At 46.6% G+C, this 24,407-nt stretch overlaps 1 pseudogene; it reads right to left on the bottom strand.

Moving 5' to 3' along the window:
- LOC124020569 overlaps nt 1–22,822 on the bottom strand; it is a 56,406-nt pseudogene extending 33,584 nt beyond the window's left edge.
- Between the last annotated feature and the right edge of the window lie 1,585 nt (nt 22,823–24,407).

Here is a 24,407-nt window from a genome sequence, read left to right on the forward strand (position 1 = left end):
AGGTAGAGACGCTCCACGTCCTAGACAAACACAGAAACGTTTCAAATACTGTCTGGAGGGAGGTAGAGACGCTCCACGTCCTAGACAAACACAGACACAGAAACGTTTCAAATACTGTCTGGAAGGAGGTAGAGACGCTCCACGTCCTAGACAAACACAGACACAGAAACGTTTCAAATACTGTCTGGAGGGAGGTAGAGACGCTCCACGTCCTAGACAAACACAGACACAGAAACGTTTCAAATACTGTCTGGAGGGAGGTAGAGACGCTCCACGTCCTAGACAAACACAGAAACGTTTCAAATACTGTCTGGAAGGAGGTAGGGACGCTCCACGTCCTAGACAAACACAGACACAGAAACGTTTCAAATACTGTCTGGAAGGAGGTAGGGACGCTCCACGTCCTAGACAAACACAGACACAGAAACGTTTCAAATACTGTCTGGAGGGAGGTAGAGACGCTCCACGTCCTAGACAAACACAGACACAGAAACGTTTCAAATACTGTCTGGAGGGAGGTAGGGATGCTCCACGTCCTAGATAAACACAGAAACGTTTCAAATACTGTCTGGAGGGAGGTAGAGACGCTCCACGTCCTAGACAAACACAGACACAGAAACGTTTCAAATACTGTCTGGAGGGAGGTAGAGACGCTCCACGTCCTAGACAAACACAGAAACGTTTCAAATACTGTCTGGAGGGAGGTAGAGACGCTCCACATCCTAGACAAACACAGACACAGAAACGTTTCAAATACTGTCTGGAGGGAGGTAGAGACGCTCCACGTCCTAGACAAACACAGAAACGTTTCAAATACTGTCTGGAGGGAGGTAGGGACGCTCCACGTCCTAGACAAACAGAGAAACGTTTCAAATACTGTCTGGAGGGAGGTAGAGACGCTCCACGTCCTAGACAAACACAGACACAGAAACGTTTCAAATACTGTCTGGAGGGAGGTAGAGACGCTCCACGTCCTAGACAAACACAGAAACGTTTCAAATACTGTCTGGAGGGAGGTAGGGACGCTCCACGTCCTAGACAAACACAAACACAGAAACGTTTCAAATACTGTCTGGAGGGAGGTAGGGACGCTCCACTGAAACAGAGCAGTACCTTCTCCAGACAGCTAGACTGACCATAACAGCTGAAATAGAGCAGTACCTTCTCCAGACAGCTAGACTGACCATACCAGCTGAAACAGAGCAGTACCTTCTCCTCCATACAGCTAGACTGACCATACCAGCTGAAACAGAGCAGTACCTTCTCCTCCATACAGCTAGACTGACCATACCAGCTGAAACAGAGCAGTACCTTCTCCTCCAGACAGCTAGACTGATCATAACAGCTGAAACAGAGCAGTACCTTCTCCATACAGCTAGACTGACCATACCAGCTGAAACAGAGCAGTACCTTCTCCATACAGCTAGACTGACCATAACAGCTGAAACAGAGCAGTACCTTCACCAGACAGCTAGACTGACCATAACAGCTGAAACAGAGCAGTACCTTCTCCATACAGCTAGACTGACCATAACAGCTGAAACAGAGCAGTACCTTCTCCTCCATACAGCTAGACTGACCATACCAGCTGAAACAGAGCAGTACCTTCTCCTCCATACAGCTAGACTGACCATACCAGCTGAAACAGAGCAGTACCTTCTCCTCCAGACAGCTAGACTGACCATACCAGCTGAAACAGAGCAGTACCTTCTCCTCCATACAGCTAGACTGACCATACCAGCTGAAACAGAGCAGTACCTTCTCCATACAGCTAGACTGACCATACCAGCTGAAACAGAGCAGTACCTTCTCCTCCATACAGCTAGACTGACCATACCAGCTGAAACAGAGCAGTACCTTCTCCTCCATACAGCTAGACTGACCATACCAGCTGAAACAGAGCAGTACCTTCTCCATACAGCTAGACTGACCATACCAGCTGAAACAGAGCAGTACCTTCTCCTCCATACAGCTAGACTGACCATAACAGCTGAAACAGAGCAGTACCTTCTCCTCCAGACAGCTAGACTGACCATACCAGCTGAAACAGAGCAGTACCTTCTCCTCCATACAGCTAGACTGACCATACCAGCTGAAACAGAGCAGTACCTTCTCCATACAGCTAGACTGACCATACCAGCTGAAACAGAGCAGTACCTTCTCCTCCAGACAGCTAGACTGACCATACCAGCTGAAACAGAGCAGTACCTTCTCCTCCAGACAGCTAGACTGACCATACCAGCTGAAACAGAGCAGTACCTTCTCCTCCAGACAGCTAGACTGACCATAACAGCTGAAACAGAGCAGTACCTTCTCCTCCATACAGCTAGACTGACCATACCAGCTGAAACAGAGCAGTACCTTCTCCAGACAGCTAGACTGACCATACCAGCTGAAACAGAGCAGAACCTTCTCCTCCAGACAGCTAGACTGACCATACCAGCTGAAACAGAGCAGTACCTTCTCCAGACAGCTAGACTGACCATAACAGCTGAAACAGAGCAGTACCTTCTCCAGACAGCTAGACTGACCATACCAGCTGAAACAGAGCAGTACCTTCTCCTCCTTACAGCTAGACTGACCATACCAGCTGAAACAGAGCAGTACCTTCTCCTCCAGACAGCTAGACTGACCATACCAGCTGAAACAGAGCAGTACCTTCTCCTCCAGACAGCTAGACTGACCATACCAGCTGAAACAGAGCAGTACCTTCACCAGACAGCTAGACTGACCATACCAGCTGAAACAGAGCAGTACCTTCTCCTCCTTACAGCTAGACTGACCATACCAGCTGAAACAGAGCAGTACCTTCTCCTCCAGACAGCTAGACTGACCATACCAGCTGAAACAGAGCAGTACCTTCTCCTCCAGACAGCTAGACTGACCATACCAGCTGAAACAGAGCAGTACCTTCTCCATACAGCTAGACTGACCATACCAGCTGAAACAGAGCAGTACCTTCTCCATACAGCTAGACTGACCATACCAGCTGAAACAGAGCAGTACCTTCTCCATACAGCTAGACTGATCATAACAGCTGAAACAGAGCAGTACCTTCTCCTCCATACAGCTAGACTGACCATACCAGCTGAAACAGAGCAGTACCTTCTCCTCCAGACAGCTAGACTGACCATACCAGCTGAAACAGAGCAGTACCTTCTCCATACAGCTAGACTGACCATACCAGCTGAAACAGAGCAGTACCTTCTCCATACAGCTAGACTGACCATACCAGCTGAAACAGAGCAGTACCTTCTCCATACAGCTAGACTGATCATAACAGCTGAAACAGAGCAGTACCTTCTCCTCCATACAGCTAGACTGACCATACCAGCTGAAACAGAGCAGTACCTTCTCCTCCAGACAGCTAGACTGACCATACCAGCTGAAACAGAGCAGTACCTTCTCTCCAGACAGCTAGACTGACCATACCAGCTGAAACAGAGCAGTACCTTCTCCATACAGCTAGACTGACCATACCAGCTGAAACAGAGCAGTACCTTCTCCATACAGCTAGACTGATCATACCAGCTGAAACAGAGCAGTACCTTCTCCTCCATACAGCTAGACTGACCATACCAGCTGAAACAGAGCAGTACCTTCTCCTCCATACAGCTAGACTGACCATACCAGCTGAAACAGAGCAGTACCTTCTCCTCCATACAGCTAGACTGACCATAACAGCTGAAACAGAGCAGTACCTTCTCCAGACAGCTAGACTGACCATACCAGCTGAAACAGAGCAGTACCTTCTCCTCCAGACAGCTAGACTGACCATACCAGCTGAAACAGAGCAGTACCTTCTCCAGACAGCTAGACTGACCATAACAGCTGAAACAGAGCAGTACCTTCTCCAGACAGCTAGACTGACCATACCAGCTGAAACAGAGCAGTACCTTCTCCTCCATACAGCTAGACTGACCATACCAGCTGAAACAGAGCAGTACCTTCTCCTCCATACAGCTAGACTGACCATAACAGCTGAAACAGAGCAGTACCTTCTCCAGACAGCTAGACTGACCATACCAGCTGAAACAGAGCAGAACCTTCTCCTCCAGACAGCTAGACTGACCATACCAGCTGAAACAGAGCAGTACCTTCTCCAGACAGCTAGACTGACCATAACAGCTGAAACAGAGCAGTACCTTCTCCAGACAGCTAGACTGACCATACCAGCTGAAACAGAGCAGTACCTTCTCCTCCATACAGCTAGACTGACCATACCAGCTGAAACAGAGCAGTACCTTCTCCTCCAGACAGCTAGACTGACCATACCAGCTGAAACAGAGCAGTACCTTCTCCTCCAGACAGCTAGACTGACCATACCAGCTGAAACAGAGCAGTACCTTCTCCAGACAGCTAGACTGACCATACCAGCTGAAACAGAGCAGTACCTTCTCCTCCATACAGCTAGACTGACCATACCAGCTGAAACAGAGCAGTACCTTCTCCTCCAGACAGCTAGACTGACCATACCAGCTGAAACAGAGCAGTACCTTCTCCTCCAGACAGCTAGACTGACCATACCAGCTGAAACAGAGCAGTACCTTCTCCATACAGCTAGACTGACCATACCAGCTGAAACAGAGCAGTACCTTTCTCCATACAGCTAGACTGACCATACCAGCTGAAACAGAGCAGTACCTTTCTCCATACAGCTAGACTGACCATAACAGCTGAAACAGAGCAGTACCTTCTCCTCCATACAGCTAGACTGACCATACCAGCTGAAACAGAGCAGTACCTTCTCCTCCAGACAGCTAGACTGACCATACCAGCTGAAACAGAGCAGTACCTTCTCCATACAGCTAGACTGACCATACCAGCTGAAACAGAGCAGTACCTTCTCCATACAGCTAGACTGACCATACCAGCTGAAACAGAGCAGTACCTTCTCCATACAGCTAGACTGATCATAACAGCTGAAACAGAGCAGTACCTTCTCCTCCATACAGCTAGACTGACCATACCAGCTGAAACAGAGCAGTACCTTCTCCTCCATACAGCTAGACTGACCATACCAGCTGAAACAGAGCAGTACCTTCTCCTCCATACAGCTAGACTGACCATAACAGCTGAAACAGAGCAGTACCTTCTCCAGACAGCTAGACTGACCATACCAGCTGAAACAGAGCAGTACCTTCTCCTCCATACAGCTAGACTGACCATACCAGCTGAAACAGAGCAGTACCTTCTCCTCCAGACAGCTAGACTGACCATACCAGCTGAAACAGAGCAGTACCTTCTCCTCCATACAGCTAGACTGACCATACCAGCTGAAACAGAGCAGTACCTTCTCCTCCAGACAGCTAGACTGACCATACCAGCTGAAACAGAGCAGTACCTTCTCCTCCATACAGCTAGACTGACCATACCAGCTGAAACAGAGCAGTACCTTCTCCAGACAGCTAGACTGACCATACCAGCTGAAACAGAGCAGTACCTTCTCCTCCATACAGCTAGACTGACCATACCAGCTGAAACAGAGCAGTACCTTCTCCTCCATACAGCTAGACTGACCATACCAGCTGAAACAGAGCAGTACCTTCTCCTCCAGACAGCTAGACTGACCATACCAGCTGAAACAGAGCAGTACCTTCTCTCCAGACAGCTAGACTGACCATACCAGCTGAAACAGAGCAGTACCTTCTCCTCCATACAGCTAGACTGACCATACCAGCTGAAACAGAGCAGTACCTTCTCCTCCATACAGCTAGACTGACCATACCAGCTGAAACAGAGCAGTACCTTCTCCTCCATACAGCTAGACTGACCATACCAGCTGAAACAGAGCAGTACCTTCTCCTCCATACAGCTAGACTGACCATACCAGCTGAAACAGAGCAGTACCTTCTCCTCCATACAGCTAGACTGACCATACCAGCTGAAACAGAGCAGTACCTTCTCCATACAGCTAGACTGACCATACCAGCTGAAACAGAGCAGTACCTTCTCCTCCAGACAGCTAGACTGACCATACCAGCTGAAACAGAGCAGTACCTTCTCCTCCATACAGCTAGACTGACCATACCAGCTGAAACAGAGCAGTACCTTTCCTCCATACAGCTAGACTGACCATACCAGCTGAAACAGAGCAGTACCTTCTCCTCCAGACAGCTAGACTGACCATACCAGCTGAAACAGAGCAGTACCTTCTCCTCCATACAGCTAGACTGACCATACCAGCTGAAACAGAGCAGTACCTTCTCCTCCAGACAGCTAGACTGACCATACCAGCTGAAACAGAGCAGTACCTTCTCCTCCATACAGCTAGACTGACCATACCAGCTGAAACAGAGCAGTACCTTCTCCTCCATACAGCTAGACTGACCATACCAGCTGAAACAGAGCAGTACCTTCTCCTCCAGACAGCTAGACTGACCATACCAGCTGAAACAGAGCAGTACCTTCTCCAGACAGCTAGACTGACCATACCAGCTGAAACAGAGCAGTACCTTCTCCTCCAGACAGCTAGACTGACCATACCAGCTGAAACAGAGCAGTACCTTCTCCTCCAGACAGCTAGACTGACCATACCAGCTGAAACAGAGCAGTACCTTCTCCTCCATACAGCTAGACTGACCATACCAGCTGAAACAGAGCAGTACCTTCTCCATACAGCTAGACTGACCATACCAGCTGAAACAGAGCAGTACCTTCTCCTCCAGACAGCTAGACTGACCATACCAGCTGAAACAGAGCAGTACCTTCTCCTCCAGACAGCTAGACTGACCATACCAGCTGAAACAGAGCAGTACCTTCTCCATACAGCTAGACTGACCATACCAGCTGAAACAGAGCAGTACCTTCTCCTCCATACAGCTAGACTGACCATACCAGCTGAAACAGAGCAGTACCTTCTCCTCCATACAGCTAGACTGACCATACCAGCTGAAACAGAGCAGTACCTTCTCCTCCATACAGCTAGACTGACCATACCAGCTGAAACAGAGCAGTACCTTCTCCTCCATACAGCTAGACTGACCATACCAGCTGAAACAGAGCAGTACCTTCTCCATACAGCTAGACTGACCATACCAGCTGAAACAGAGCAGTACCTTCTCCTCCAGACAGCTAGACTGACCATACCAGCTGAAACAGAGCAGTACCTTCTCCTCCATACAGCTAGACTGACCATACCAGCTGAAACAGAGCAGTACCTTCTCCTCCATACAGCTAGACTGACCATACCAGCTGAAACAGAGCAGTACCTTCTCCTCCAGACAGCTAGACTGACCATACCAGCGGAAACAGAGCAGTACCTTCTCCAGACAGCTAGACTGACCATAACAGCTGAAACAGAGCAGTACCTTCTCCTCCAGACAGCTAGACTGACCATACCAGCTGAAACAGAGCAGTACCTTCTCCTCCATACAGCTAGACTGACCATAACAGCTGAAACAGAGCAGTACCTTCTCCTCCATACAGCTAGACTGACCATAACAGCTGAAACAGAGCAGTACCTTCTCCATACAGCTAGACTGACCATACCAGCTGAAACAGAGCAGTACCTTCTCCTCCAGACAGCTAGACTGACCATACCAGCTGAAACAGAGCAGTACCTTCTCCTCCAGACAGCTAGACTGACCATACCAGCTGAAACAGAGCAGTACCTTCTCCATACAGCTAGACTGACCATACCAGCTGAAACAGAGCAGTACCTTCTCCTCCATACAGCTAGACTGACCATACCAGCTGAAACAGAGCAGTACCTTCTCCTCCAGACAGCTAGACTGACCATACCAGCTGAAACAGAGCAGTACCTTCTCCTCCAGACAGCTAGACTGACCATACCAGCTGAAACAGAGCAGTACCTTCTCCTCCAGACAGCTAGACTGACCATACCAGCTGAAACAGAGCAGTACCTTCTCCTCCAGACAGCTAGACTGACCATACCAGCTGAAACAGAGCAGTACCTTCTCCTCCAGACAGCTAGACTGACCATACCAGCTGAAACAGAGCAGTACCTTCTCCTCCAGACAGCTAGACTGACCATACCAGCTGAAACAGAGCAGTACCTTCTCCATACAGCTAGACTGACCATACCAGCTGAAACAGAGCAGTACCTTCTCCTCCAGACAGCTAGACTGACCATACCAGCTGAAACAGAGCAGTACCTTCTCCTCCGCCTGACTTTTGCAGCATTATCACCTGTTGCCTGTTGCCCAACTGCTACAGCATCCTTGCTATAATACTAATTCTGAAGCATGGGGGTTTATCTATCTGCATTTACCCCATTCGTCCTGATTGTTTTTCATAATAATGATTATTATTATAAACAGTTCATGTTAATTATGATTTATTATTCAATCCAAAAATACATTATTGGATTCTATATTACAAAGTCTGTCGTTGCCCTTTTAAGACGTCATTTCCCCTTTAAGACGTCATTTCCCCTTTAAGACGTCATTGCCCCTTTAAGACGTTATTTCCCCTTTAAGACGTTATTTCCCCGTTAAGACGTCATTGCCCTTTTAAGACGTTGTTTCCCCTTTAAGACGTCGTTGCCCTTTTAAGATGTTGTTTCCCCTTTAAGACGTTGTTGCCCTTTTAAGACGTCGTTTCCCCTTTAAGACGTTAGTTTCCCTTTAAGACGTCGGTTTCACTTTAAGACGTCATTTCCCCTTTAAGACGTCATTTCCCCTTTAAGACGTCATTTCCCCTTTAAGGACTCAGTTGTGCAGCTCCAACTAAACTATGATCCAGTTGTAACTGTAAATTTAAAACGATGCCCTTAATTATTAGAGTAGAGAAAAAAACTGGTAGCAATGGAAAGCATGGGATGCTTTTCAATAAAGAGTTAGGGTTAAACTAAACCGAAGGTTAGGGTTAGGGTTAAACTAAACCGAAGGTTAGGGTTAGGGTTAAACTAAACCGAAGGTTAGGGTTAGGGTTAAACTAAACCGAAGGTTAGGGTTAAACTGAACCGAAGGTTAGGGTTAGGGTTAAACTAAACCGAAGGTTAGGGTTAGGGTTAAACTAAACCGAAGGTTAGGGTTAAACTGAACCTAAGGTTAGGGTTAAACTAAACCGAAGGTTAGGGTTAGGGTTAAACTGAACCGAAGGTTAGGGTTAGGGTTAAACTAAACCGAAGGTTAGGGTTAGGGTTAAACTAAACCGAAGGTTAGGGTTAAACTAAACCGAAGGTTAGGGTTAAACTAAACCGAAGGTTAGGGTTAAACTGAACCTAAGGTTAGGTTAGGGTTAAACTAAACCGAAGGTTAGGGTTAAACTAAACCGAAGGTTAGGGTTAAACTAAACCGAAGGTTAGGGTTAAACTGAACCTAAGGTTAGGGTTAAACTAAACCGAAGGTTAGGGTTAAAACTGAACCTAAGGTTAGGGTTAGGGTTAAAATAAACCGAAGGTTAGGGTTAGGGTTAAACTGAACCGAAGGTAAGGGTTAAACAAAACCGAAGGTTAGGGTTAGGGTTAAACTGAACCGAAGGTTGGGGTTAGGGTTAAACTAAACCGAAGGTTAGGGTTAGGGTTAAACTAACCCAAAGCGTCTATTCTGCAAATGTAGAACAGTGTGTCTGTGTGTCCGTCCCTCTGAGCTCCACTACTCCAGTCTGGATCAGAGGGACTGACTGTCTGTGTGTCCGTCCCTCTGAGCTCCACTACTCCAGTCTGGATCAGAGGGACTGACTGTCTGTGTGTCCGTCCCTCTGAGCTCCACTACTCCAGTCTGGATCAGAGGGACTGACTGTCTGTGTGTCCGTCCCTCTGAGCTCCACTACTCCAGTCTGTATCAGAGGGACTGACTGTCTGTGTGTCCGTCCCTCTGAGCTCCACTACTCCAGTCTGGATCAGAGGGACTGACTGTCTGTGAGTCCGTCCCTCTGAGCTCCACTACTCCAGTCTGGATCAGAGGGACTGACTGTCTGTGTGTCCGTCCCTCTGAGCTCCACTACTCCAGTCTGGATCAGAGGGACTGACTGTCTGTGAGTCCGTCCCTCTGAGCTCCTCTACTCCAGTCTGGATCAGAGGACTGACTATCTGTGTGTCAGTCCCTCTGAGCTCCACTACTCCAGTCTGGATCAGAGGGACTGACTATCTGTGAGTCCGTCCCTCTGAGCTCCACTACTCCAGTCTGGATCAGAGGGACTGACTGTCTGTGTGTCCGTCCCTCTGAGATCCACTACTCCAGTCTGGATCAGAGGGACTGACTGTCTGTGTGTCCGTCCCTCTGAGCTCCACTACTCCAGTCTGGATCAGAGGGACTGACTGTCTGTGTGTCCGTCCCTCTGAGCTCCACTACTCCAGTCTGGATCAGAGGGACTGACGTCTGTGTGTCCGTCCCTCTGAGCTCCACTACTCCAGTCTGGATCAGAGGGACTGACTGTCTGTGTGTCCGTCCCTCTGAGCTCCACTACTCCAGTCTGGATCAGAGGGACTGACTGTCTGTGTGTCCGTCCCTCTGAGCTCCACTACTCCAGTCTGGATCAGAGGGACTGACTATCTGTGTGTCCGTCCCTCTGAGCTCCACTACTCCAGTCTGGATCAGAGGGACTGACTATCTGTGTGTCCGTCCCTCTGAGCTCCACTACTCCAGTCTGGATCAGAGGGACTGACTGTCTGTGTGTCCGTCCCTCTGAGCTCCACTACTCCAGTCTGGATCAGAGGGACTGACTGTCTGTGTGTCCGTCCCTCTGAGCTCCACTACTCCAGTCTGGATCAGAGGGACTGACTGTCTGTGTGTCCGTCCCTCTGAGCTCCACTACTCCAGTCTGGATCAGAGGGACCTGTCTGTGTCCGTCCCTCTGAGCTCCACTACTCCAGTCTGGATCAGAGGGACTGACTGTCTGTGAGTCCGTCCCTCTGAGCTCCTCTACTCCAGTCTGGATCAGAGGGACTGACTGTCTGTGAGTCCGTCCCTCTGAGCTCCTCTACTCCAGTCTGGATCAGAGGGACTGACTGTCTGTGTGTCCGTCCCTCTGATCTCCACTACTCCAGTCTGGATCAGAGGGACTGATGTCACCTCTGATCTCCACTACTCCAGTCTGGATCAGAGGGACTGACTGTCTGTGAGTCCTCCTCTGAGCTCCACTACTCCAGTCTGGATCAGAGGGACTGACTGTCTGTGAGTCCGTCCCTCTGAGCTCCACTACTCCAGTCTGATCAGAGGGACTGTTCTGTGAGTCCGTCCCTCTGAGCTCCACTACTCCAGTCTGGATCAGAGGGACTGACTGTCTGTGTGTCCGTCCCTCTGAGCTCCACTACTCCAGTCTGGATCAGAGGGACTGATGGTCTGTGTGTCCGTCCCTCTGATCTCCTCTAGAGGTAGTCCGCTAGGGGTTGTTGAGGTCACACACACATCACAGGTACAGGACAGGAAGTACTACAGGCCCAACAGGAAGGGGATGTCACCTTAAACAGTCCGAGAACAACCAGCTCCTCTGAGGCGACGAAACGATCTGATTGGTTCAGGTCAGTGATGATGTCAGCGCTAGGCCCCGCCCTCCTCTTTAGCCACGTTACGATGGAGGCCGAACTCTGGAAAACTGAGAGAGAGAGATTGTGTGTGTGTGTGTAGTCGGTCCTCTCTCTGGGGATTCCCAGTAGTGTGTGTGTGTGTGTGTGTGTGTGTGTGTGTGTGTGTGTGTGTGTGTGTGTGTGTGTGTGTGTGTGTGTGTGTGTGTGTGTGTGTAATGTAGTCGCTTTGGATAAAAGCGTCTGCTAAATGGCATATATTATTATTATTATTATTTATTATTAATGTGTGTGTGTGTACCTGGGCAGGGTACAGGGTTGTGTCTGTCTCCTGATAGGTAGAGCCGTAGAGGGGGTGGAGTCGTGGCGTTCAGTTCCTTGGTCAGATTGGTTTCCTTGGAGACGTCGACTACGCCCAGTTTCACCTCCGAACCAATCAGCTGCTCCGCGGCTCCACGGAACGCCAACGCCAGCCGCTGGGAATCCCCAGAGAGAGGAGCGACTACACACACACACATTACACACACACATCACACACACACATTACACACACATTACACACACATTACACACACACACACATCACACACACATTACACACACATTACACACACATTACACACACATTACACACACATCACACACACATTACACACACATTACACACACACACACATTACACACACACACATTACACACATATTACACACACATTACACACACATTACACACACATTACACACACATTACACACACACTACTGGGAATGCCCAGAGAGAGGAGCGACTACACACACACACACACATTACACACATATTACACACACACACACATTACACACACATTACACACACATTACACACACACTACTGGGAATCCCCAGAGAGAGGAGCGACTACACACACACACACACATTACACACACATTACACACACACATTACACACACATTACACACATGCACATTACACACACACACATCACACGCACATTACACACACACATCACACACACACATCACACACACACATCACACACACATTACACACACACACATCACACACACACATTACACACACATTAGACACGCACATCACACACACACACACACATTACATACATATTACACACACATTACACACGCACATTACACACACATTAGACACGCACATCACACACACACACATTACATACATATTACACACACACATTGTACACACATTACACACACACATTACACACACACACACACACTTTACATACACATTACACACACACATTCTACACACAGACATTACACACACACATATTACACACACACACATTACACACTCACATATTACACACACACACATTACACACACATTGTACACACATTACACACACATTACACACACATTACACACACACACATTATACACACACACATTACACACACACACGCTTTCGTTGGGTGGCCCTCGCTTCATACTCGTCGCCAAACCCACTGGCTCCAGGTCATCTACAAGTCTCTGCTAGGTAAAGCCCCGCCTTATCTCAGCTCACTGGTCACCATAGCAGCACCCACCCATAGCACGCGCTCCAGCAGGTATATCTCACTGGTCACCCCCAAAGCCAATTCCTCCTTTGGCCTCCTTTCCTTCCAGTTCTCTGCTGCCCATGACTGGAACGAATTGCAAAAATCTCTGAAGCTGGAGACTCACATGTCCCTCACTAGCTTTAAGCACCAGCTGTCAGAGCAGCTTACAGATTACTGTACCTGTACATAGCCCATATGTAAATAGCCCATCCAACTACCTCATCCCCATACTGTATTTATTCATTTATCTTGCTCCTTTGCACCCCAGTATCTCTGTTTAATTTTTTCTACTGTATTATTGACTGTATGTTTGTTTTATTCCATGTGTAACTCTGTGTTGTTGTTTGTGTCGAACTGCTATGCTTTATCTTGGCCAGGTCGCAGTTGTAAATGAGAACTTGTTCTCAACTAGCCTACCTGGTTAAATAAAGGTGAAATAAAATTTAAAAATATATATAACTACTACTATGACCCCATATAACTACTACTATGACCCCATATAACTACTACTATGACCCCATATAACTACTACTATGACCCCATATAACTACTACTATGACCCCATATAACTACTACTATGACCCCATATAACTACTACTATGACCCCATATAACTACTACTATGACCCCATATAACTACTACTATGACCCCATATAACTACTACTATGACCCCATATAACTACTACTATGACCCCATATAACTACTACTATGACCCCATATAACTACTACTATGACCCCATATAACTACTACTATGACCCCATATAACTACTACTATGACCCCATATAACTACTACTATGACCCCATATAACTACGACTATGACCCCATATAACTACTACTATGACCCCATATAACTACTACTATGACCCCATATAACTACTACTATGACCCCATATAACTACTACTATGACCCCATATAACTACTACTATGACCCCATATAACTACTACTATGACCCCATATAACTACTACTATGACCCCATATAACTACTACTATGACCCCATATAACTACTACTATGACCCCATATAACTACTACTATGACCCCATATAACTACTACTATGACCCCATATAACTACTACTATGACCCCATATAACTACTACTATGACCCCATATAACTACTACTATGACCCCATATAACTACTACTATGACCCCATATAACTACTACTATGACCCCATATAACTACTACTAAGTCCCCAGATACAATATATATACAAGAGTATCTGGACACCCCTTCAAATTAGTGGATTAGTGTATTTCCGCACACAGCCACGTAATCTCCATAGACAAACATTGGCAGTAGAATGGAGCTCAGTGACTTTCAACGTGGCAATGTCATAGGATGCCACGTTTCCAACAAGTCCGTCACATTTCTGCCCTGCTAGAGCTGGTCAACTGGTCTAACCCTAACCCCCCCGGTCAACTGGTCTAACCCTAACCCCCCTGGTCAACTGGTCTAACCCTAACCCCCTGGTCAACTGGTCTAACCCTAACCCCCTGGTCAACTGGTCTAACCCTAACCCCCCTGGTCAACTGGTCTAACCCCCCCTGGTCAACTGGTCTAACCCTAACCCCCCTGGTCAACTGTTCTAACCCTAACCCCCCTGGTCAACTGGTCTAACCCTAACCCCCCTGGTCAACTGGTCTAACCCTAACCCCCCTGGTCAACTGGTCTAACCCTAACCCCCTGGTCAACTGGTAACCCTAACCCCCCGGTCAACTGGTCTAACCCTAACCCCCGGTCCTGCTAGAGCTGGTCAACTGGTCTAACCCTAACCCCCCGGTCCTGCTAGAGCTGGTCAACTGGTCTAACCCTAACCCCCGGTCAACTGGTCTAACCCCTAACCCCCGGTCCTGCTAGAGCTGGTCAACTGGTCTAACCCTAACCCCTGGTCAACTGGTCTAACCTAAACCCCCGGTCCTGCTAGAGCTGGTCAACTGGTCTAACCCTAACCCCCGGTCCTGCTAGAGCTGGTCAACTGGTCTAACCCTAACCCCCGGTCCTGCTAGAGCTGGTCAACTGGTCTAACCCTAACCCCCGGTCCTGCTAGAGCTGGTCAACTGGTCTAACCCTAAACCCCCGGTCCTGCTAGAGCTGGTCAACTGGTCTAACCCTAACCCCCCGGTCCTGCTAGAGCTGGTCAACTGGTCTAACCCTAACCCCCTGGTCAACTGGTCTAACCCTAACCCCCCCCTGGTCCTGCTAGAGCTGGTCAACTGGTCTAACCCTAAACCCCCCGGTCCTGCTAGAGCTGGTCAACTGGTCTAACCCTAACCCCCGGTCCTGCTAGAGCTGGTCAACTGGTCTAACCCTAACCCCCCTGGTCAACTGGTCTAACCCTAACCCCCTGGTCAACTGGTCTAGCCCTAACCCCCTGGTCAACTGGTCTAACCCTAACCCCCGGTCCTGCTAGAGCTGGTCAACTGGTCTAACCCTAACCCCCGGTCCTGCTAGAGCTGGTCAACTGGTCTAACCCTAACCCCCCCGGTCCTGCTAGAGCTGGTCAACTGGTCTAACCCTATAACCCCCGGTTCTGCTAGAGCTGGTCAACTGGTCTAACCCTAACCCCCTGGTCAACTGGTCTAGCCCTAACCCCCTGGTCAACTGGTCTAGCCCTAACCCCCTGGTCAACTGGTCTAACCCTAACCCCCGGTCCTGCTAGAGCTGGTCAACTGGTCTAACCCTAACCCCCCGGTCCTGCTAGAGCTGGTCAACTGGTCTAACCCTAATCCCCGGTCCTGCTAGAGCTGGTCAACTGGTCTAACCCTAACCCCCCGGTCCTGCTAGAGCTGATCAACTGGTCTAACCCTAAACCCCCCCGGTCCTGCTAGAGCTGGTCAACTGGTCTAACCCTAACCCCCGGTCCTGCTAGAGCTGGTCAACTGGTCTAACCCCTAACCCCCGGTCCTGCTAGAGCTGGTCAACTGGTCTAACCCTAATCCCCGGTCCTGCTAGAGCTGGTCAACTGGTCTAACCCTAACCCCCCGGTCCTGCTAGAGCTGGTCAACTGGTCTAACCCTAACCCCCGGTCCTGCTAGAGCTGGTCAACTGGTCTAACCCTAACCCCCCGGTCCTGCTAGAGCTGGTCACACTGGTCTAACCCTAACCCCCGGTCCTGCTAGAGCTGGTCAACTGGTCTAACCCTAATCCCCCGGTCCTGTAGAGCTGGTCAACTGGTCTAACCCTAACCCCCGGTCCTGCAAAGAGCTGGTCAACTGGTCTAACCCTAACCCCCGGTCCTGCTAGAGCTGGTCAACTGGTCTAACCCCCCTAACCCCCGGTCCTGCTAGAGCTGGTCAACTGGTCTAACCCTAACCCCCCGGTCCTGCTAGAGCTGGTCAACTGGTCTAACCCTAACCCCAGTCCTGCTAGAGCTGGTCAACTGGTCTAACCCTAACCCCCGGTCCTGCTAGAGCTGGTCAACTGGTCTAACCCTATAACCCCCCGGTCAACTGTTAGTGCTGTTCCTGTGAAGTGGAAGCATTTGGGAGCAACAACGGCTCAGCCTTGAAGTGGTAGGCCACACAAGCTCACAGAACAGAACCACCCAGTGCTGAAGAGTGTAGAGGGTAAAAAAATAATCTTTCCATGGTTACATCACTCACTACCACGGTTACATCCCTCACTACCACGGTTACATCACATCACTACCACGGTTACATCACTCACTACCACGGTTACATCACTCACTACCACGGTTACATCACTCACTACCACGGTTACATCACTCACTACCACGGTTACCACATATAGTACTCAGGGTTAGTATTAGCTACAGTACTCAGGGTTAGTATTAGCTACAGTACTCAGGGTTAGTATTAGCTACAGTACTCAGGGTTAAAGGTTAGAGGGTTAGTATTAGCTACAGTACTCAGGGTTAAAGGTTAGAGGGTTAGTATTAGCTACAGTACTCAGGGTTAGTATTAGCTACAGTACTCAGGGTTAGTATTAGCTACAGTACTCAGGGTTAAAGGTTAGGGGGTTAGTATTAGCTATAGTACTCAGGGTTAAAGGTTAGAGGGTTAGAGGGTTAGTATTAGCTATAGTACTCAGGGTTAAAGGTTAGGGGGTTAGTATTAGCTACAGTACTCAGGGTTAAAGGTTAGAGGGTTAGAGGGTTAGTATTAACTATAGTACTCAGGGTTAAAGGTTAGAGGGTTAGTATTAGCTACAGTACTCAGGGTTAGTATTAGCTACAGTACGGTCGGGGTAGAGCTGGTATTGGCTAAGTACTCAGGGTTAAAAGGTTAGAGGGTTAGTATTAGCTATAGTACTCAGGGTTAGTATTAGCTACAGTACTCAGGGTTAAGTATTAGCCCCGGTACTGCAGGGTTAAAGGTTAGAGGGTTAGTATTAACTATAGTACTCAGGGTTAGTATTAGCTATAGTACTCAGGGTTAGTATTAGCTACAGTACTCAGGGTTAGTATTAAGCAGTACTCAGGGTTAGTATTAGCTATAGTACCAGGGTTAAAGGTTAGGGGTTAGTAGTAAACAGTACTCAGGGTTAAAGGTTAGGGGTTAGTATTAGCTACAGTACTCAGGGTTAGTATTAGCTATAGTACTCAGGGTTAGTATTAGCTACAGTACTCAGGGTTAGTATTAGCTATAGTACTCAGGGTTAGTATTAGCTATAGTACTCAGGGTTAAAGGTTAGGGGGTTAGTATTAGCTACAGTACTCAGGGTTAAAGGTTAGAGGGTTAGTATTAGCTACAGTACTCAGGGTTAAAGGTTAGGGGGTTAGTATTAGCTACAGAACTCAGGGTTAAAGGTTAGAGGGTTAGTATTAGCTATAGTACTCAGGGTTAAAGGTTAGAGGGTTAGTATTAGCTACAGTACTCAGGGTTAGTATTAGCTACAGTACTCAGGGTTAGTATTAGCTACAGTACTCAGGGTTAAAGGTTAGAGGGTTAGTATTAGCTATAGTACTCAGGGTTAAAGGTTAGAGGGTTAGAGGGTTAGTATTAGCTACAGTACTCAGGGTTAAAGGTTAGGGGGTTAGTATTAGCTATAGTACTCAGGGTTAGTATTAGTTACGGAACTCAGGGTTAGTATTAGTTACAGTACTCAGGGTTAAAGGTTAGAGGGTTAGTATTAGCTATAGTACTCAGGGTTAGTATTAGCTACAGTACTCAGGGTTAAAGGTTAGAGGGTTAGTATTAGCTACAGTACTCAGGGTTAGTATTAGCTACAGTACTCAGGGTTAGTATTAGCTACAGTACTCAGGGTTAAAGGTTAGGGGGTTAGTATTAGCTATAGTACTCAGGGTTAAAGGTTAGAGGGTTAGAGGGTTAGTATTAGCTACAGTACTCAGGGTTAAAGGTTAGGGGGTTAGTATTAGTTACAGTACTCAGGGTTAAAGGTTAGAGGGTTAGAGGGTTAGTATTAGCTACAGTACTCAGGGTTAAAGGTTAGGGGGTTAGTATTAGCTACAGTACTCAGGGTTAAAGGTTAGGGGGTTAGTATTAGTTACAGAACTCAGGGTTAGTATTAGCTACAGTACTCAGGGTTAAAGGTTAGAGGGTTAGTATTAGCTATAGTACTCAGGGTTAGTATTAGCTACAGTACTCAGGGTTAGTATTAGCTATAGTACTCAGGGTTAGTATTAGCTACAGTACTCAGGGTTAAAGGTTAGAGGGTTAGTATTAGCTATAGTACTCAGGGTTAGTATTAGTTACAGTACTCAGGGTTAGTATTAGCTACAGTACTCAGGGTTAGTATTAGCTATAGTACTCAGGGTTAGTATTAGCTACAGTACTCAGGGTTAGTATTAGCTACAGTACTCAGGGTTAGTATTAGCTACAGTACTCAGGGTTAAAGGTTAGAGGGTTAGTATTAGCTATAGTACTCAGGGTTAGTATTAGTTACAGTACTCAGGGTTAGTATTAGCTACAGTACTCAGGGTTAAAGGTTAGAGGGTTAGTATTAGCTATAGTACTCAGGGTTAGTATTAGTTACAGTACTCAGGGTTAGTATTAGCTACAGTACTCAGGGTTAAAGGTTAGGGGTTAGTATTAGTTACAGAACTCAGGGTTAGTATTAGTTACAGTACTCAGGTTAGTATTAGTTACAGAACTCAGGGTTAGTATTAGCTACAGTACTCAGGGTTAGTATTAGTTACAGTACTCAGGGTTAGTATTAGCTATAGTACTCAGGGTTAGTATTAGTTACAGTACTCAGGGTTAGTATTAGCTATAGTACTCAGGGTTAGTATTAGCTACAGTTAGGGTTAGTATTAGCTATAGTACTCAGGGTTAGTATTAGCTACAGTACTCAGGGTTAGTATTAGCTATAGTACTCAGGGTTAGTATTAGCTATAGTACTCAGGGTTAGTATTAGCTACAGTACTCAGGGTTAGTATTAGCTATAGTACTCAGGGTTAGTATTAGCTACAGTACTCAGGGTTAGTATTAGCTACAGTACTCAGGGTTAGTATTAGCTACAGTACTCAGGGTTAGTATTAGCTACAGTACTCAGGGTTAGTATTAGCTACAGTACTCAGGGTTAAAGGTTAGAGGGTTAGTATTAGCTATAGTACTCAGGGTTAGTATTAGTTACAGTACTCAGGGTTAGTATTAGCTACAGTACTCAGGGTTAGTATTAGCTACAGTACTCAGGGTTAGTATTAGCTAAAGTACTCAGGGTTAGTATTAGCTACAGTACTCAGGGTTAGTATTAGCTATAGTACTCAGGGTTAGTATTAGCTATAGTACTCAGGGTTAAAGGTTAGGGGGTTAGTATTAGTTACAGAACTCAGGGTTAGTATTAGTTATAGTACTCAGGGTTAGTATTAGTTACAGTACTCAGGGTTAGTATTAGTTACAGTACTCAGGGTTAGTATTAGTTACAGTACTCAGGGTTAGTATTAGTTACAGTACTCAGGGTTAGTATTAGTTACAGTACTCAGGGTTAGTATTAGCTACAGTCCTCAGGGTTAGTATTAGCTACAGTACTCAGGGTTAAAGGTTAGAGGGTTAGTATTAGCTATAGTACTCAGGGTTAAAGGTTAGAGGGTTAGTATTAGCTACAGTACTCAGGGTTAGTATTAGCTACAGTACTCAGGGTTAAAGGTTAGAGGGTTAGAGGGTTAGTATTAGCTATAGTACTCAGGGTTAAAGGTTAGGGGGTTAGTATTAGCTACAGTACTCAGGGTTAAAGGTTAGGGGGTTAGTATTAGCTACAGTACTCAGGTTTAAAGGTTAGGGGGTTAGTATTAGCTACAGTACTCAGGGTTAAAGGTTAGAGGGTTAGTATTAGTTACAGAACTCAGGGTTAGTATTAGCTACAGTACTCAGGGTTAAAGGTTAGAGGGTTAGTATTAGCTATAGTACTCAGGGTTAGTATTAGCTACAGTACTCAGGGTTAGTATTAGCTATAGTACTCAGGGTTAGTATTAGCTACAGTACTCAGGGTTAAAGGTTAGAGGGTTAGTATTAGCTATAGTACTCAGGGTTAGTATTAGTTACAGTACTCAGGGTTAGTATTAGCTACAGTACTCAGGGTTAGTATTAGCTATAGTACTCAGGGTTAGTATTAGCTACAGTACTCAGGGTTAGTATTAGCTACAGTACTCAGGGTTAGTATTAGCTACAGTACTCAGGGTTAAAGGTTAGAGGGTTAGTATTAGCTATAGTACTCAGGGTTAGTATTAGTTACAGTACTCAGGGTTAGTATTAGCTACAGTACTCAGGGTTAAAGGTTAGAGGGTTAGTATTAGCTATAGTACTCAGGGTTAGTATTAGTTACAGTACTCAGGGTTAGTATTAGCTACAGTACTCAGGGTTAAAGGTTAGGGGGTTAGTATTAGTTACAGAACTCAGGGTTAGTATTAGTTACAGTACTCAGGGTTAGTATTAGTTACAGAACTCAGGGTTAGTATTAGCTACAGTACTCAGGGTTAGTATTAGTTACAGTACTCAGGGTTAGTATTAGCTATAGTACTCAGGGTTAGTATTAGTTACAGTACTCAGGGTTAGTATTAGCTATAGTACTCAGGGTTAGTATTAGCTACAGTACTCAGGGTTAGTATTAGCTATAGTACTCAGGGTTAGTATTAGCTACAGTACTCAGGGTTAGTATTAGCTATAGTACTCAGGGTTAGTATTAGCTATAGTACTCAGGGTTAGTATTAGCTACAGTACTCAGGGTTAGTATTAGCTATAGTACTCAGGGTTAGTATTAGCTACAGTACTCAGGGTTAGTATTAGCTACAGTACTCAGGGTTAGTATTAGCTACAGTACTCAGGGTTAGTATTAGCTACAGTACTCAGGGTTAGTATTAGCTACAGTACTCAGGGTTAAAGGTTAGAGGGTTAGTATTAGCTATAGTACTCAGGGTTAGTATTAGTTACAGTACTCAGGGTTAGTATTAGCTACAGTACTCAGGGTTAGTATTAGCTACAGTACTCAGGGTTAGTATTAGCTAAAGTACTCAGGGTTAGTATTAGCTACAGTACTCAGGGTTAGTATTAGCTATAGTACTCAGGGTTAGTATTAGCTATAGTACTCAGGGTTAAAGGTTAGGGGGTTAGTATTAGTTACAGAACTCAGGGTTAGTATTAGTTATAGTACTCAGGGTTAGTATTAGTTACAGTACTCAGGGTTAGTATTAGTTACAGTACTCAGGGTTAGTATTAGTTACAGTACTCAGGGTTAGTATTAGTTACAGTACTCAGGGTTAGTATTAGTTACAGTACTCAGGGTTAGTATTAGCTACAGTCCTCAGGGTTAGTATTAGCTACAGTACTCAGGGTTAAAGGTTAGAGGGTTAGTATTAGCTATAGTACTCAGGGTTAAAGGTTAGAGGGTTAGTATTAGCTACAGTACTCAGGGTTAGTATTAGCTACAGTACTCAGGGTTAAAGGTTAGAGGGTTAGAGGGTTAGTATTAGCTATAGTACTCAGGGTTAAAGGTTAGGGGGTTAGTATTAGCTACAGTACTCAGGGTTAAAGGTTAGGGGGTTAGTATTAGCTACAGTACTCAGGTTTAAAGGTTAGGGGGTTAGTATTAGCTACAGTACTCAGGGTTAAAGGTTAGAGGGTTAGTATTAGCTACAGTACTCAGGGTTAAAGGTTAGAGGGTTAGTATTAGCTATAGTACTCAGGGTTAGTATTAGCTATAGTACTCAGGGTTAGTATTAGCTACAGTACTCAGGGTTAGTATTAGCTATAGTACTCAGGGTTAGTATTAGCTACAGTCCTCAGGGTTAAAGGTTAGGGGGTTAGTATTAGCTATAGTACTCTGGGTTAAAGGTTAGAGGGTTAGTATTAGCTACAGTACTCAGGGTTAAAGGTTAGAGGGTTAGTATTAGCTACAGTACTCAGGGTTAAAGGTTAGAGGGTTAGTATTAGCTATAGTACTCAGGGTTAGTATTAGCTATAGTACTCAGGGTTAGTATTAGCTACAGTACTCAGGGTTAGTATTAGTTACAGTACTCAGGGTTAGTATTAGCTATAGTACTCAGGGTTAGTATTAGTTACAGTACTCAGGGTTAGTATTAGCTATAGTACTCAGGGTTAAAGGTTAGGGGGTTAGAGTTACTTACAAAAGTGCACCAGCAGCTGTTTGTTTTGTTTGAGAGCTCGGTTAAAGTTGTCCTTCTTCAACAGCAGAACCCCGTTCTCCTCCGGGGGAGAGGTAGAGCTGTCACCGGCCACAGAGAGGCTCAGACAGCAGAAAGTCACACACAGCAGCAGTAGTGTCCTCATCATAGTGATTCACAGTGGAACTGACTCTCACACAGAGGAGGTCTGGGAACTGACTCTCACACAGAGGAGGTCTGGGTCTGGGGACTGTGGGTGTCTGTGTGTAGTGTGAGAGAGATGGGTGTGGTGTGTGTGTGTGTGTCTGTGTGTGTGTGTGTGTGTGTGTGTGTGTGTGTGTGTGTGTGTGTGTGTGTGTGTGTGTGTGTGTGTGTGTGTGTGTGTGTGTGTGTGTGTGTGTGTGTGTGTGTGTGTGTGTGTGTGTGTGGTGTGTGTGTGTGTGTGTGTGTGTGTGTGTGTGTGTGTGTGCGTGCTGCTGAGGGGAATGTAAGGTAGGGCTGATAAGAAACGTGTACTTTGATTCAGCTGATAACGGCCCCTCTCTGATTGTGTGTGTGTGAGATGGGTGTGTGTCTGTGTGTGTCTCTGTGTGTATCCCTGTGTGTGTGTGAGATGGGTGTGTGTCTGTGTGTGTCTCTGTGTGTGTCCCTGTGTGTGTGTGTGAGATGGGTGTGTGTGTGTGTGTGTCTCTGTGTGTGTGTGTGTGTGTGTGTGTGTGTGTGTGTGTGTGTGTGTGTGTGTGTGTGTGTGTGTGTGTGTGTGTGTGTGTGAGATGGGTGTCTGTGTGTGTGTGTGTGTGTGTGTGTGTGTGTGTGTGTGTGTGTGTGTGTGTGTGTGTGTGTGTGTGTGTGTGTGTGTGTGTGTGTGTGTGTGTGTGTGTGTGTGTGTGTGTGTGTGTGTGTGTGTGTGTGTGTGTGTGTGTGTGTGTGTGTCTGCTGAGCCGTTAGTTTTAAGAATTCTTTATCATAGTTGGCACAGATACACTACAGGTGTCGACAGCCACCTAACACACTCCTATCAGCTGTAACTCACTATGAGTATATCAAACACACCGCACTCTGCACTCACACACGGCTGATATCTGAGTATTAACAATCAGTGTTTATGAGCCAGAGAGGCTGATGGGAATGCAAGGTGACCGCAGACACACCGCTGCAGTGGAACTCTGGGTAGTCAGAAAAAGGTAATCCGGCTGACCGGGTTTGAACAACTCGTCCTTCTGACTGTGTTAGGCTGCTGAACTAAAGGCATCACCATTAGGCTACCTGCTGGTTACTGGCCCAACGCTCTAACCACTAGGCTTCCTGCTGGTTACTGGCCCAACGCTCTAACCACTAGGCTTCCTGCTGGTTACTGGCCCAACACTCTAACCACTAGACTACCTGCTGGTTACTAGTCCAACACTCTAACCACTAGGCTACCTGCTGGTTACTGGTCCAACACTCTAACCACTAGACTACCTGCTGGTTACTAGTCCAACACTCTAACCACTAGACTACCTGCTGGTTACTAGTCCAACACTCTAACCACTCGACTACCTGCTGGTTACTAGCCCCACATTCTAACCACTAGACTACCTGCTGGTTACTAGTCCAATACTCTAACCACTAGACTACCTGCCTCTAACCACTAGACTACCTGCTGGTTACTGGTCCAACACTCTAACCACTAGGATACCTGCCTCTAACCACTAGGCTACCTGCTGGTTACTGGTCCAATGCTCTAACCACTAGACTACCTGCCTCTAACCACTAGGCTACCTGCTGGTTACTGGTCCAATACTCTAACCACTAGACTACCTGCCTCTAACCACTAGGCTACCTGCTGGTTACTGGTCCAATGCTCTAACCAC

This window comes from Oncorhynchus gorbuscha, unplaced genomic scaffold, assembly GCF_021184085.1.
Source record: "Oncorhynchus gorbuscha isolate QuinsamMale2020 ecotype Even-year unplaced genomic scaffold, OgorEven_v1.0 Un_scaffold_857, whole genome shotgun sequence".
NCBI lineage: Eukaryota > Metazoa > Chordata > Actinopteri > Salmoniformes > Salmonidae > Oncorhynchus > Oncorhynchus gorbuscha.